General features: G+C 49.3%; 25 non-coding genes across 25 annotated transcripts; all 25 read right to left on the bottom strand.

Annotated features, from left to right (window-relative positions):
- Nucleotides 1–138: 138 nt before the first annotated feature.
- On the bottom strand, nucleotides 139–211 carry trnav-cac (transfer RNA valine (anticodon CAC)). Its single transcript has one exon. It is a non-coding gene; the product is annotated as a tRNA-Val (tRNA).
- Nucleotides 212–304: 93 nt separating this feature from the next.
- Nucleotides 305–377, bottom strand: trnav-aac (transfer RNA valine (anticodon AAC)). Its single transcript has one exon. It is a non-coding gene; the product is annotated as a tRNA-Val (tRNA).
- A 235-nt stretch (nucleotides 378–612) lies between these two features.
- On the bottom strand, nucleotides 613–685 carry trnav-uac (transfer RNA valine (anticodon UAC)). The gene has a single exon. It is a non-coding gene; the product is annotated as a tRNA-Val (tRNA).
- Nucleotides 686–946: 261 nt separating this feature from the next.
- On the bottom strand, nucleotides 947–1,019 carry trnav-cac (transfer RNA valine (anticodon CAC)). The gene has a single exon. It is a non-coding gene; the product is annotated as a tRNA-Val (tRNA).
- A 93-nt stretch (nucleotides 1,020–1,112) lies between these two features.
- On the bottom strand, nucleotides 1,113–1,185 carry trnav-aac (transfer RNA valine (anticodon AAC)). Its single transcript has one exon. It is a non-coding gene; the product is annotated as a tRNA-Val (tRNA).
- A 256-nt stretch (nucleotides 1,186–1,441) lies between these two features.
- On the bottom strand, nucleotides 1,442–1,514 carry trnav-cac (transfer RNA valine (anticodon CAC)). The gene has a single exon. It is a non-coding gene; the product is annotated as a tRNA-Val (tRNA).
- A 93-nt stretch (nucleotides 1,515–1,607) lies between these two features.
- On the bottom strand, nucleotides 1,608–1,680 carry trnav-aac (transfer RNA valine (anticodon AAC)). The gene has a single exon. It is a non-coding gene; the product is annotated as a tRNA-Val (tRNA).
- Nucleotides 1,681–1,773: 93 nt separating this feature from the next.
- On the bottom strand, nucleotides 1,774–1,846 carry trnav-aac (transfer RNA valine (anticodon AAC)). The gene has a single exon. It is a non-coding gene; the product is annotated as a tRNA-Val (tRNA).
- A 235-nt stretch (nucleotides 1,847–2,081) lies between these two features.
- trnav-uac (transfer RNA valine (anticodon UAC)) lies at nucleotides 2,082–2,154 on the bottom strand. The gene has a single exon. It is a non-coding gene; the product is annotated as a tRNA-Val (tRNA).
- Nucleotides 2,155–2,415: 261 nt separating this feature from the next.
- On the bottom strand, nucleotides 2,416–2,488 carry trnav-cac (transfer RNA valine (anticodon CAC)). Its single transcript has one exon. It is a non-coding gene; the product is annotated as a tRNA-Val (tRNA).
- A 449-nt stretch (nucleotides 2,489–2,937) lies between these two features.
- On the bottom strand, nucleotides 2,938–3,010 carry trnav-cac (transfer RNA valine (anticodon CAC)). Its single transcript has one exon. It is a non-coding gene; the product is annotated as a tRNA-Val (tRNA).
- A 400-nt stretch (nucleotides 3,011–3,410) lies between these two features.
- trnav-cac (transfer RNA valine (anticodon CAC)) lies at nucleotides 3,411–3,483 on the bottom strand. The gene has a single exon. It is a non-coding gene; the product is annotated as a tRNA-Val (tRNA).
- Nucleotides 3,484–3,884: 401 nt separating this feature from the next.
- Nucleotides 3,885–3,957, bottom strand: trnav-uac (transfer RNA valine (anticodon UAC)). The gene has a single exon. It is a non-coding gene; the product is annotated as a tRNA-Val (tRNA).
- Nucleotides 3,958–4,218: 261 nt separating this feature from the next.
- On the bottom strand, nucleotides 4,219–4,291 carry trnav-cac (transfer RNA valine (anticodon CAC)). The gene has a single exon. It is a non-coding gene; the product is annotated as a tRNA-Val (tRNA).
- Nucleotides 4,292–5,187: 896 nt separating this feature from the next.
- On the bottom strand, nucleotides 5,188–5,260 carry trnav-uac (transfer RNA valine (anticodon UAC)). The gene has a single exon. It is a non-coding gene; the product is annotated as a tRNA-Val (tRNA).
- Nucleotides 5,261–5,521: 261 nt separating this feature from the next.
- Nucleotides 5,522–5,594, bottom strand: trnav-cac (transfer RNA valine (anticodon CAC)). Its single transcript has one exon. It is a non-coding gene; the product is annotated as a tRNA-Val (tRNA).
- A 422-nt stretch (nucleotides 5,595–6,016) lies between these two features.
- trnav-cac (transfer RNA valine (anticodon CAC)) lies at nucleotides 6,017–6,089 on the bottom strand. Its single transcript has one exon. It is a non-coding gene; the product is annotated as a tRNA-Val (tRNA).
- A 401-nt stretch (nucleotides 6,090–6,490) lies between these two features.
- trnav-uac (transfer RNA valine (anticodon UAC)) lies at nucleotides 6,491–6,563 on the bottom strand. The gene has a single exon. It is a non-coding gene; the product is annotated as a tRNA-Val (tRNA).
- Nucleotides 6,564–6,824: 261 nt separating this feature from the next.
- Nucleotides 6,825–6,897, bottom strand: trnav-cac (transfer RNA valine (anticodon CAC)). Its single transcript has one exon. It is a non-coding gene; the product is annotated as a tRNA-Val (tRNA).
- Nucleotides 6,898–7,298: 401 nt separating this feature from the next.
- Nucleotides 7,299–7,371, bottom strand: trnav-uac (transfer RNA valine (anticodon UAC)). The gene has a single exon. It is a non-coding gene; the product is annotated as a tRNA-Val (tRNA).
- A 261-nt stretch (nucleotides 7,372–7,632) lies between these two features.
- Nucleotides 7,633–7,705, bottom strand: trnav-cac (transfer RNA valine (anticodon CAC)). The gene has a single exon. It is a non-coding gene; the product is annotated as a tRNA-Val (tRNA).
- A 422-nt stretch (nucleotides 7,706–8,127) lies between these two features.
- trnav-cac (transfer RNA valine (anticodon CAC)) lies at nucleotides 8,128–8,200 on the bottom strand. The gene has a single exon. It is a non-coding gene; the product is annotated as a tRNA-Val (tRNA).
- Nucleotides 8,201–8,601: 401 nt separating this feature from the next.
- On the bottom strand, nucleotides 8,602–8,674 carry trnav-uac (transfer RNA valine (anticodon UAC)). Its single transcript has one exon. It is a non-coding gene; the product is annotated as a tRNA-Val (tRNA).
- Nucleotides 8,675–8,935: 261 nt separating this feature from the next.
- On the bottom strand, nucleotides 8,936–9,008 carry trnav-cac (transfer RNA valine (anticodon CAC)). Its single transcript has one exon. It is a non-coding gene; the product is annotated as a tRNA-Val (tRNA).
- A 422-nt stretch (nucleotides 9,009–9,430) lies between these two features.
- On the bottom strand, nucleotides 9,431–9,503 carry trnav-cac (transfer RNA valine (anticodon CAC)). Its single transcript has one exon. It is a non-coding gene; the product is annotated as a tRNA-Val (tRNA).
- Between the last annotated feature and the right edge of the window lie 272 nt (nucleotides 9,504–9,775).

Consider the following 9,775-nt stretch of genomic DNA (forward strand, 5'->3'; position numbering starts at 1 on the left):
AGCGCACATTCAGAATGACAGTCTGCATAGAGCTCCTTTTTACGATTGCCATCACCCAGCTAAAAGGTAAGGTCTTTGGAGCGTGGACATCCTCTTACTGGAGAGCCATTTCAGCATGTGTCTTAAAAAACCTCCGTTTGTTTCCGCCCAGTTTCGAACTGGGGACCTTTCGCGTGTGAGGCGAACGTGATAACCACTACACTACGGAAACCTGTCGCGTGCTGCCACCGAGAGAAGACTTAAAAGAGTGCTAAATCCTCCTAGCGTCGCAAACAGTGCATATTTTCTGTCAAAAGCCAAGCGCTGTTTCTGCTCGGTTTCGAACCGAGGACCTTTCGCGTGTTAGGCGAACGTGATGACCACTACACTACAGAAACCTCACATTGCTCGCCGGTGCTTTTTCGAACACAGGATCGTCCCATGATCTGCCCCGCGAGCAGAGTGACAGTCAATGCAAATTCCACAAACAGGACAGAGCTCCTTCGGCATGACAGTCTGCCTAGAGCTCCTTAGTACGATTGCCATCACCCAGCTCAAAAGTAAGGACTCTGTAGCGTGGACATCCTCTTACTGGAGAGCCATTTTAGAATGTATATTTCAAAAACCTCCACTTGTTTCCGCCCAGTTTCGAACTGGGGACCTTTCGCGTGTAAAGCGAACGTGATAACCACTACACTACGGAAACCTGAGGGCGAATGCATTCCGATCGTTTTTAGCGCACGCTTGTCGACAACGACTGAAACGACAGACTGAGCAGTGCTCTTAAACCGGCAAAGGGCTGCTACTTTTAGTAGCAAACCAACTGTTTTGCCATTACAGGAGACCTCACTGGTCGTTTGTTTTATTTTCGTTCTCTTTTGAAGAGTTTACACCGCAAATTGCGCAGCAAGAGTGCCGATCTGCTCAAAAGAAATCCCCTCAGGAAATTTTGGCAAAAGCGACTCACTGTTTCCGCCCAGTTTCGAACTGGGGACCTTTCGCGTGTGAGGCGAACGTGATAACCACTACACTACGGAAACCTGTCGCGTGCTGCCACCGAGAGAAGACTTAAAAGAGTGCTAAATCCTCCTAGCGTCGCAAACAGTGCATATTTTCTGTCAAAAGCCAAGCGCTGTTTCTGCTCGGTTTCGAACCGAGGACCTTTCGCGTGTTAGGCGAACGTGATGACCACTACACTACAGAAACCTCACAACGGCCCTCGGGTGCTTTTTCAAAGACAGGATCGTCCCATGATCTGCCCCGCAAGCAGAGCGAGAGAGAGGGAGAGAGAGACCGTCTGTGTAAATTCCACAAACAACAGGAGAGCGCACATTCAGAATGACAGTCTGCATAGAGCTCCTTAGTACGATTGCCATCACCCAGCTCAAAAGTAAGGTCTTTGGAGCGTGGACATCCTCTTACTGGAGAGCCATTTCAGCATGTGTCTTAAAAAACCTCAGTTTGTTTCCGCCCAGTTTCGAACTGGGGACCTTTCGCGTGTGAGGCGAACGTGATAACCACTACACTACGGAAACCTGTCGCGTGCTGCCACCGAGAGAAGACTTAAAAGAGTGCTAAATCCTCCTAGCGTCGCAAACAGTGCATATTTTCTGTCAAAAGCCAAGCGCTGTTTCTGCTCGGTTTCGAACCGAGGACCTTTCGCGTGTTAGGCGAACGTGATGACCACTACACTACAGAAACCTGTCACATGCGGCCACCGAGAGAAGACTTAAAAGAGTGCTAAATCCTCCTAGCGTCGCAAACAGTGCATATTTTCTGTCAAAAGCCAAGCGCTGTTTCTGCTCGGTTTCGAACCGAGGACCTTTCGCGTGTTAGGCGAACGTGATGACCACTACACTACAGAAACCTCACATTGCTCGCCGGTGCTTTTTCGAACACAGGATCGTCCCATGATCTGCCCCGCGAGCAGAGTGACAGTCAATGCAAATTCCACAAACAGGACAGAGCTCCTTCGGCATGACAGTCTGCCTAGAGCTCCTTAGTACGATTGCCATCACCCAGCTCAAAAGTAAGGACTCTGTAGCGTGGACATCCTCTTACTGGAGAGCCATTTTAGAATGTATATTTCAAAAACCTCCACTTGTTTCCGCCCAGTTTCGAACTGGGGACCTTTCGCGTGTAAAGCGAACGTGATAACCACTACACTACGGAAACCTGAGGGCGAATGCATTCCGATCGTTTTTAGCGCACGCTTGTCGACAACGACTGAAACGACAGACTGAGCAGTGCTCTTAAACCGGCAAAGGGCTGCTACTTTTAGTAGCAAACCAACTGTTTTGCCATTACAGGAGACCTCACTGGTCGTTTGTTTTATTTTCGTTCTCTTTTGAAGAGTTTACACCGCAAATTGCGCAGCAAGAGTGCCGATCTGCTCAAAAGAAATCCCCTCAGGAAATTTTGGCAAAAGCGACTCACTGTTTCCGCCCAGTTTCGAACTGGGGACCTTTCGCGTGTGAGGCGAACGTGATAACCACTACACTACGGAAACCTGTCAGGTGCGGCCGACAGAAAGCTTCTGGTGCATACTTCTTAAAAGGGGTAAAAGGAAGATGAGGTAAATCCTCCTAGCGTCGCAAACAGTGCATATTTTCTGTCAAAAGCCAAGCGCTGTTTCTGCTCGGTTTCGAACCGAGGACCTTTCGCGTGTTAGGCGAACGTGATGACCACTACACTACAGAAACCTCACAACGGCCCTCGGGTGCTTTTTCAAAGACAGGATCGTCCCATGATCTGCCCCGCAAGCAGAGCGAGAGAGAGGGAGAGAGAGACCGTCTGTGTAAATTCCACAAACAACAGGAGAGCGCACATTCAGAATGACAGTCTGCATAGAGCTCCTTATTACGATTGCCTTCAGCCAGCTAAAAGGTAAGGTCTTTGGAGCATGGACATCCTCTTACTGGAGAGCCATTTCAGCATGTGTCTTAAAAAACCTCCGTTTGTTTCCGCCCAGTTTCGAACTGGGGACCTTTCGCGTGTGAGGCGAACGTGATAACCACTACACTACGGAAACCTGTCACGTGCGGCTACCGAGAGAAGACTTAAAAGAGTGCTAAATCCTCCTAGCGTCGCAAACAGTGCATATTTTCTGTCAAAAGCCAAGCGCTGTTTCTGCTCGGTTTCGAACCGAGGACCTTTCGCGTGTTAGGCGAACGTGATGACCACTACACTACAGAAACCTCACATTGCTCGCCGGTGCTTTTTCGAACACAGGATCATCCCATGATCTGCCCCGCGAGCAGAGTGACAGTCAATGCAAATTCCACAAACAGGACAGAGCTCCTTCGGCATGACAGTCTGCCTAGAGCTCCTTAGTACGATTGCCATCACCCAGCTCAAAAGTAAGGTCTTTGGAGCGTGGACATCCTCTTACTGGAGAGCCATTTCAGCATGTGTCTTAAAAAACCTCAGTTTGTTTCCGCCCAGTTTCGAACTGGGGACCTTTCGCGTGTGAGGCGAACGTGATAACCACTACACTACGGAAACCTGTCGCGTGCTGCCACCGAGAGAAGACTTAAAAGAGTGCTAAATCCTCCTAGCGTCGCAAACAGTGCATATTTTCTGTCAAAAGCCAAGCGCTGTTTCTGCTCGGTTTCGAACCGAGGACCTTTCGCGTGTTAGGCGAACGTGATGACCACTACACTACAGAAACCTCACATTGCTCGCCGGTGCTTTTTCGAACACAGGATCGTCCCATGATCTGCCCCGCGAGCAGAGTGACAGTCAATGCAAATTCCACAAACAGGACAGAGCTCCTTCGGCATGACAGTCTGCCTAGAGCTCCTTAGTACGATTGCCATCACCCAGCTCAAAAGTAAGGACTCTGTAGCGTGGACATCCTCTTACTGGAGAGCCATTTTAGAATGTATATTTCAAAAACCTCCACTTGTTTCCGCCCAGTTTCGAACTGGGGACCTTTCGCGTGTAAAGCGAACGTGATAACCACTACACTACGGAAACCTGAGGGCGAATGCATTCCGATCGTTTTTAGCGCACGCTTGTCGACAACGACTGAAACGACAGACTGAGCAGTGCTCTTAAACCGGCAAAGGGCTGCTACTTTTAGTAGCAAACCAACTGTTTTGCCATTACAGGAGACCTCACTGGTCGTTTGTTTTATTTTCGTTCTCTTTTGAAGAGTTTACACCGCAAATTGCGCAGCAAGAGTGCCGATCTGCTCAAAAGAAATCCCCTCAGGAAATTTTGGCAAAAGCGACTCACTGTTTCCGCCCAGTTTCGAACTGGGGACCTTTCGCGTGTGAGGCGAACGTGATAACCACTACACTACGGAAACCTGTCAGGTGCGGCCACCGAGAGAAGACTTAAAAGAGTGCTAAATCCTCCTAGCGTCGCAAACAGTGCATATTTTCTGTCAAAAGCCAAGCGCTGTTTCTGCTCGGTTTCGAACCGAGGACCTTTCGCGTGTTAGGCGAACGTGATGACCACTACACTACAGAAACCTCACAACGGCCCTCGGGTGCTTTTTCAAAGACAGGATCGTCCCATGATCTGCCCCGCAAGCAGAGCGAGAGAGAGGGAGAGAGAGACCGTCTGTGTAAATTCCACAAACAACAGGAGAGCGCACATTCAGAATGACAGTCTGCATAGAGCTCCTTATTACGATTGCCTTCAGCCAGCTAAAAGGTAAGGTCTTTGGAGCGTGGACATCCTCTTACTGGAGAGCCATTTCAGCATGTGTCTTAAAAAACCTCCGTTTGTTTCCGCCCAGTTTCGAACTGGAGACTTTTCGCGTGTGAGGCGAACGTGATAACCACTACACTACGGAAACCTGTCACGTGCTGCCACCGAGAGAAGACTTAAAAGAGTGCTAAATCCTCCTAGCGTCGCAAACAGTGCATATTTTCTGTCAAAAGCCAAGCGCTGTTTCTGCTCGGTTTCGAACCGAGGACCTTTCGCGTGTTAGGCGAACGTGATGACCACTACACTACAGAAACCTCACATTGCTCGCCGGTGCTTTTTCGAACACAGGATCGTCCCATGATCTGCCCCGCGAGCAGAGTGACAGTCAATGCAAATTCCACAAACAGGACAGAGCTCCTTCGGCATGACAGTCTGCCTAGAGCTCCTTAGTACGATTGCCATCACCCAGCTCAAAAGTAAGGACTCTGTAGCGTGGACATCCTCTTACTGGAGAGCCATTTTAGAATGTATATTTCAAAAACCTCCACTTGTTTCCGCCCAGTTTCGAACTGGGGACCTTTCGCGTGTAAAGCGAACGTGATAACCACTACACTACGGAAACCTGAGGGCGAATGCATTCCGATCGTTTTTAGCGCACGCTTGTCGACAACGACTGAAACGACAGACTGAGCAGTGCTCTTAAACCGGCAAAGGGCTGCTACTTTTAGTAGCAAACCAACTGTTTTGCCATTACAGGAGACCTCACTGGTCGTTTGTTTTATTTTCGTTCTCTTTTGAAGAGTTTACACCGCAAATTGCGCAGCAAGAGTGCCGATCTGCTCAAAAGAAATCCCCTCAGGAAATTTTGGCAAAAGCGACTCACTGTTTCCGCCCAGTTTCGAACTGGGGACCTTTCGCGTGTGAGGCGAACGTGATAACCACTACACTACGGAAACCTGTCAGGTGCGGCCACCGAGAGAAGACTTAAAAGAGTGCTAAATCCTCCTAGCGTCGCAAACAGTGCATATTTTCTGTCAAAAGCCAAGCGCTGTTTCTGCTCGGTTTCGAACCGAGGACCTTTCGCGTGTTAGGCGAACGTGATGACCACTACACTACAGAAACCTCACAACGGCCCTCGGGTGCTTTTTCAAAGACAGGATCGTCCCATGATCTGCCCCGCAAGCAGAGCGAGAGAGAGGGAGAGAGAGACCGTCTGTGTAAATTCCACAAACAACAGGAGAGCGCACATTCAGAATGACAGTCTGCATAGAGCTCCTTTTTACGATTGCCTTCAGCCAGCTAAAAGGTAAGGTCTTTGGAGCATGGACATCCTCTTACTGGAGAGCCATTTCAGCATGTGTCTTAAAAAACCTCCGTTTGTTTCCGCCCAGTTTCGAACTGGGGACCTTTCGCGTGTGAGGCGAACGTGATAACCACTACACTACGGAAACCTGTCACGTGCTGCCACCGAGAGAAGACTTAAAAGAGTGCTAAATCCTCCTAGCGTCGCAAACAGTGCATATTTTCTGTCAAAAGCCAAGCGCTGTTTCTGCTCGGTTTCGAACCGAGGACCTTTCGCGTGTTAGGCGAACGTGATGACCACTACACTACAGAAACCTCACATTGCTCGCCGGTGCTTTTTCGAACACAGGATCGTCCCATGATCTGCCCCGCGAGCAGAGTGACAGTCAATGCAAATTCCACAAACAGGACAGAGCTCCTTCGGCATGACAGTCTGCCTAGAGCTCCTTAGTACGATTGCCATCACCCAGCTCAAAAGTAAGGACTCTGTAGCGTGGACATCCTCTTACTGGAGAGCCATTTTAGAATGTATATTTCAAAAACCTCCACTTGTTTCCGCCCAGTTTCGAACTGGGGACCTTTCGCGTGTAAAGCGAACGTGATAACCACTACACTACGGAAACCTGAGGGCGAATGCATTCCGATCGTTTTTAGCGCACGCTTGTCGACAACGACTGAAACGACAGACTGAGCAGTGCTCTTAAACCGGCAAAGGGCTGCTACTTTTAGTAGCAAACCAACTGTTTTGCCATTACAGGAGACCTCACTGGTCGTTTGTTTTATTTTCGTTCTCTTTTGAAGAGTTTACACCGCAAATTGCGCAGCAAGAGTGCCGATCTGCTCAAAAGAAATCCCCTCAGGAAATTTTGGCAAAAGCGACTCACTGTTTCCGCCCAGTTTCGAACTGGGGACCTTTCGCGTGTGAGGCGAACGTGATAACCACTACACTACGGAAACCTGTCAGGTGCGGCCACCGAGAGAAGACTTAAAAGAGTGCTAAATCCTCCTAGCGTCGCAAACAGTGCATATTTTCTGTCAAAAGCCAAGCGCTGTTTCTGCTCGGTTTCGAACCGAGGACCTTTCGCGTGTTAGGCGAACGTGATGACCACTACACTACAGAAACCTCACATTGCTCACCGGTGCTTTTTCGAACACAGGATCATCCCATGATCTGCCCCGCGAGCAGAGTGACAGTCAATGCAAATTCCACAAACAGGACAGAGCTCCTTCGGCATGACAGTCTGCCTAGAGCTCCTTAGTACGATTGCCATCACCCAGCTCAAAAGTAAGGACTCTGTAGCGTGGACATCCTCTTACTGGAGAGCCATTTTAGAATGTATATTTCAAAAACCTCCACTTGTTTCCGCCCAGTTTCGAACTGGGGACCTTTCGCGTGTAAAGCGAACGTGATAACCACTACACTACGGAAACCTGAGGGCGAATGCATTCCGATCGTTTTTAGCGCACGCTTGTCGACAACGACTGAAACGACAGACTGAGCAGTGCTCTTAAACCGGCAAAGGGCTGCTACTTTTAGTAGCAAACCAACTGTTTTGCCATTACAGGAGACCTCACTGGTCGTTTGTTTTATTTTCGTTCTCTTTTGAAGAGTTTACACCGCAAATTGCGCAGCAAGAGTGCCGATCTGCTCAAAAGAAATCCCCTCAGGAAATTTTGGCAAAAGCGACTCACTGTTTCCGCCCAGTTTCGAACTGGGGACCTTTCGCGTGTGAGGCGAACGTGATAACCACTACACTACGGAAACCTGTCAGGTGCGGCCACCGAGAGAAGACTTAAAAGAGTGCTAAATCCTCCTAGCGTCGCAAACAGTGCATATTTTCTGTCAAAAGCCAAGCGCTGTTTCTGCTCGGTTTCGAACCGAGGACCTTTCGCGTGTTAGGCGAACGTGATGACCACTACACTACAGAAACCTCACAACGGCCCTCGGGTGCTTTTTCAAAGACAGGATCGTCCCATGATCTGCCCCGCAAGCAGAGCGAGAGAGAGGGAGAGAGAGACCGTCTGTGTAAATTCCACAAACAACAGGAGAGCGCACATTCAGAATGACAGTCTGCATAGAGCTCCTTTTTACGATTGCCATCACCCAGCTCAAAAGTAAGGTCTTTGGAGCGTGGACATCCTCTTACTGGAGAGCCATTTCAGCATGTGTCTTAAAAAACCTCAGTTTGTTTCCGCCCAGTTTCGAACTGGGGACCTTTCGCGTGTGAGGCGAACGTGATAACCACTACACTACGGAAACCTGTCGCGTGCTGCCACCGAGAGAAGACTTAAAAGAGTGCTAAATCCTCCTAGCGTCGCAAACAGTGCATATTTTCTGTCAAAAGCCAAGCGCTGTTTCTGCTCGGTTTCGAACCGAGGACCTTTCGCGTGTTAGGCGAACGTGATGACCACTACACTACAGAAACCTCACATTGCTCGCCGGTGCTTTTTCGAACACAGGATCGTCCCATGATCTGCCCCGCGAGCAGAGTGACAGTCAATGCAAATTCCACAAACAGGACAGAGCTCCTTCGGCATGACAGTCTGCCTAGAGCTCCTTAGTACGATTGCCATCACCCAGCTCAAAAGTAAGGACTCTGTAGCGTGGACATCCTCTTACTGGAGAGCCATTTTAGAATGTATATTTCAAAAACCTCCACTTGTTTCCGCCCAGTTTCGAACTGGGGACCTTTCGCGTGTAAAGCGAACGTGATAACCACTACACTACGGAAACCTGAGGGCGAATGCATTCCGATCGTTTTTAGCGCACGCTTGTCGACAACGACTGAAACGACAGACTGAGCAGTGCTCTTAAACCGGCAAAGGGCTGCTACTTTTAGTAGCAAACCAACTGTTTTGCCATTACAGGAGACCTCACTGGTCGTTTGTTTTATTTTCGTTCTCTTTTGAAGAGTTTACACCGCAAATTGCGCAGCAAGAGTGCCGATCTGCTCAAAAGAAATCCCCTCAGGAAATTTTGGCAAAAGCGACTCACTGTTTCCGCCCAGTTTCGAACTGGGGACCTTTCGCGTGTGAGGCGAACGTGATAACCACTACACTACGGAAACCTGTCAGGTGCGGCCACCGAGAGAAGACTTAAAAGAGTGCTAAATCCTCCTAGCGTCGCAAACAGTGCATATTTTCTGTCAAAAGCCAAGCGCTGTTTCTGCTCGGTTTCGAACCGAGGACCTTTCGCGTGTTAGGCGAACGTGATGACCACTACACTACAGAAACCTCACAACGGCCCTCGGGTGCTTTTTCAAAGACAGGATCGTCCCATGATCTGCCCCGCAAGCAGAGCGAGAGAGAGGGAGAGAGAGACCGTCTGTGTAAATTCCACAAACAACAGGAGAGCGCACATTCAGAATGACAGTCTGCATAGAGCTCCTTATTACGATTGCCATCACCCAGCTCAAAAGTAAGGTCTTTGGAGCGTGGACATCCTCTTACTGGAGAGCCATTTCAGCATGTGTCTTAAAAAACCTCAGTTTGTTTCCGCCCAGTTTCGAACTGGGGACCTTTCGCGTGTGAGGCGAACGTGATAACCACTACACTACGGAAACCTGTCGCGTGCTGCCACCGAGAGAAGACTTAAAAGAGTGCTAAATCCTCCTAGCGTCGCAAACAGTGCATATTTTCTGTCAAAAGCCAAGCGTTGTTTCTGCTCGGTTTCGAACCGAGGACCTTTCGCGTGTTAGGCGAACGTGATGACCACTACACTACAGAAACCTGTCACGTGCGGCCACCGAGAGAAGACTTAAAAGAGTGCTAAATCCTCCTAGCGTCGCAAACAGTGCATATTTTCTGTCAAAAGCCAAGCGCTGTTTCTGCTCGG

Source organism: Chanodichthys erythropterus, chromosome 4, assembly GCF_024489055.1.
Source record: "Chanodichthys erythropterus isolate Z2021 chromosome 4, ASM2448905v1, whole genome shotgun sequence".
NCBI lineage: Eukaryota > Metazoa > Chordata > Actinopteri > Cypriniformes > Xenocyprididae > Chanodichthys > Chanodichthys erythropterus.